This window comes from Oreochromis niloticus, linkage group LG19, assembly GCF_001858045.2.
Source record: "Oreochromis niloticus isolate F11D_XX linkage group LG19, O_niloticus_UMD_NMBU, whole genome shotgun sequence".
NCBI lineage: Eukaryota > Metazoa > Chordata > Actinopteri > Cichliformes > Cichlidae > Oreochromis > Oreochromis niloticus.
In genome coordinates, this window is record NC_031983.2 from 20,881,019 (window position 1) to 20,884,717 (window position 3,699).

Here is a 3,699-nt window from a genome sequence, read left to right on the forward strand (position 1 = left end):
TGTGAAAGGTCTCTAGCAACCAGTGGCTGAAAATGTAACAACAATATGTGTGATTATGTCCTCTAAAAATAGAGGTGCGAGTCTGACACAATATTGAAAAGCAGGAAACTGGTCATATCCTCGATGTCCGACCACGCTACCCTCATTTGTGCCTTCGTTTACGATCTCTTAAGAGAAGGAACGTTTTAAAATAAAAATAATATTCTGTTCTATATTTTGAATAGAGAGCCACGAATATAATTTATGAAAATTTGGCACTTTTAGTGCACCGCACACTGTACGGTCATTGATGTTTGGAATAAAAGTATTGATGAGACTGTTTCATTACACTCAGATAATTTGATTCATAGTACCAGCAGTGCATGCATCTCATTCTGCCGTCTTTGAAACAGTACTCCCTCATTAAGACTCATAATGGCCGTTGTTTGACTCTTTTTGCCATTAATTAGATAAACGCTGCATGTCCTCCGTCTCACTGACTTGGAATGGATTTGTAGGAAGTCAGATGTTGGATTTCTGTCTCCAATAATATAAAATGCATTCAGTAGACATTAGTGCAGTGTGTACTCTTATCAGAAGTTTCATTCTGTGTCTAAGATAAGAGCAGTTTTAACTATGGATGCTTGGATCCATGGATCAGAGGCCTGGGTATTATAATCATGTTTTTGAAACAGTGTGGTAAAAAGGGAGAACACATCCTCTTTCAGTTAGGTTTTACAAATCATCTTGTCCATACTAGATTATTAATTTTGGGTAAACACAACCTCAGATGCTGCACAAGGTGCTTGGGTCCTGCAGCGTCAGTCTTTTTCTAATTGCACTGTGACCAGATTTAACTGAACTGAACTGAAGCTACACACACTGTAAGTGATTCGCAGCGCCATGGTGAAGACAAGGAAGCGGCCAGGACCCGAGATAAACTTTTCTCCTCTTTCTCATTTGCAACTGAAGTAAAAGTAAAAGAGAAGAATAAACTTGATTGACTTATGAGTTGCTATTAAGTTAGAGGGTGACCTTAGCACCCAGAGCCTTGAATGTCCACAAGCAACCAGATCTCAGCGTCAAAGCAATCTGCAATGAGCGAGCCACCTCCAGATGCTTGTAGATTTAGCTTTTTGGAATATTTCTGAGCATTTTCTGACATTGTGGTTAATTTGCTGGTATTCCCACTCTTGGATGTACAAAATTCCTGCTTTTATAGAGGTGTTCATACTTACTGATGATCAATTTATCACAAGCAACTGATTTGCAGCACCTGGTTGTTAAGTACCCTCTTAAGTCCTGTGGGAGCAGAAAGGGTGTACTTAGTTATTCACTCACATATTGTTGCTACTTCCAGTAAAATATATTACCTAACATAATGAATATTCTGGATAATTGACTTGTCACAACCACATATTTCATGTATTCCCTCTTTTCCCTTTTCAAAAATTATTTTTCTGAGATGGTTGAAATTCCACTTATCTTGTGGAAACTTCAGTTGCACTGTATATTTACCACCGACTGATTTCGAGTTACATGTGTCAGGCACCTCCCTCCACCACTAGAGAAGAGATAACTCCAGAGATTTGTTTGTTTGTAATCAGATTACTGTTTTTCATTATTATCGGCTCTGGGGATCATCTCCTTTTGGTGTCAGTGCAGCTGTTTAGGTTAATAGGCTGCTTTATTAAGTGCTGTTAATCCATTTCCAAGAGCACACGGACAGATGTGGTGACTTCAGACTTTTCTGCTGCAGTTAATAGTGATGTTCGTGCATCAGGGCGGAGCTTAAATTCAGCTGGTTTTTCAGGAATTGGAAAGCACCGCCTTTGATTCTGATTGGCCTGCCTTTGTTTGAAAGGGTTATAGTTTTCTTAATCTTTTGGTCATCAGCATTCATTCACCCCACTCGCCCAAAATTTGTGGAGTAAGACGGCAGTTTGAACTGTTCTATTCATGTAGTGTTTGTATGTGTGTGTGTGTGAGAGCGGTAGGTTATCATGTAGGCAGGGGAGGGGCCTGGATTTCATCTCTGATTTGCGACCATCTGCCTCCTCCAGGCAGCTGCTGGCCCGATCCAAGCATAACCGCCCTGCCTGTCCTTTCCCAATGCCCCACGGGATTTATGGAGAGGTCACCACTGCTGCTGGAGAGACACTGCCACCTAATACTCTCAAACAATCAGCAGCAATGATCACCCACACATGCATGCTCACTGATGGGGAGAACAGATGTATGGAAATATTAGAGAGGATACAAATGAGGCTCTGGAAGCATTATTAGGATCAGTGTACAAAGCCTTTGCTCGGTTTCAAAATTTAAAAATGATGCATCAACGTGGTCAGAAAAGAGCTCCACCTAATTCAACAAGACAAAAGGAAGGAGAGAGAGGGGGGTTGACAAGGGACTGAGAATGGATTTCCCCCTCTGTGTTGCCATGGAGACGGCAGTGGATGGTGGATGAATGATTTCCTGTACAGCTGTGGAGCTCGGAGGGGAGAGTGCGGGAAAGAGGTGGAGCTCGCTGAGGAAGGCTTCCATGTTTCCCCTTAATTTGTGCATCAATGATTTTGTGGTGATTTGTGTTTTCAGCCCGATATATTTTAACGCAAAAGAAAACACAGTTACAGTTCCTCCTACTTCAAAGGATTTCACCTCTTGTAGCCTTGCTTGCTTCTTGGGGGCTTCTGCTGATATTGATTATGAGATCTGGTGACTGAGGCCGTTTGAGTACAGTGAAATCACAGTCATGTTTGAGAAACCAGTTTGAGGTGATGCGTTTAAATATCGCAGCTGAAATGGAGAATTACAATTCTGTTGTCCAATTTTGTTTAACCTGTGACCTGTAGCATGTTTAGTGACAGGAGTAGCATCCAGTGTGCTCTTGTAGCTCATCTGTTCCACGCTTTGAGACCTATTCAGACATGCTCTTCTACATACCTTGATGGTAACAAGTTGTTAATTGAGGTTACTGCTGCCATCTGTTTAGCCCAGGGCAAGTCTAGCCATTCTGACCTCAGGCATCAAAGTATTTTCACCCAGAGAGCTTCAGCTCGCTGGATGTTTTCTTTTTTCAAACCATTCTCTGTAAACTCTAGAGATGGTTGTGTGGGAAAATCCCAATAGACCAGCAGTTTCTGTGATTGTCTTATAGATATTTACAGAAGGGTAGCTTAGAATTAAACACTGATTGTCAGATGATCTGCTTATTTTGTTGCTATTAACACTGACTGCAATTCATAGTATAAATTATTGGGATAACCATTTTAACATCACTTTACCTGAGGTAGTCGATCACTATCACCTAGATTTATGAGGTACAAATGAGGATGACAGGTAACCAAGGTCAGCTGAAGCTCTGATGTTAATGGTTTTGTTAATATTAAGTTGTTATAGTGTCCTTTTATGTTTAGATAGCACACTTTAAAATAAGGCTTATATGTGTGTTTTTACAAAAAAAAAAAAAAAAGTAGGTGTGAAGCAAAATTTGAGGCCAGAGTGCAAAAGGAACAGAGCTATTTAATTATTATGAAATACTGCCACCCTCAGGCCAAAGTGAGACTTGCATTCCAGTGAGTGTAAACCACCAGAGGGCAGCACGAACCAAGGAAACATTTTGTACGCCACCTTCCAAATGTAAAGTTTTATACTTAAAGAGTTAGATTTTAGCTTCCAGCTGGCAGTACTCAAAAAAATGAAATGACTTGACAACATATA

At 40.6% G+C, this 3,699-nt stretch overlaps 1 protein-coding gene across 4 annotated transcripts in view; it reads left to right on the forward strand.

The window, feature by feature from the left end:
* The window catches only part of LOC109195984 (uncharacterized), a 98,445-nt gene that overhangs the window by 2,303 nt on the left and 92,443 nt on the right, over positions 1 to 3,699 (forward strand). The window lies entirely within an intron of this gene.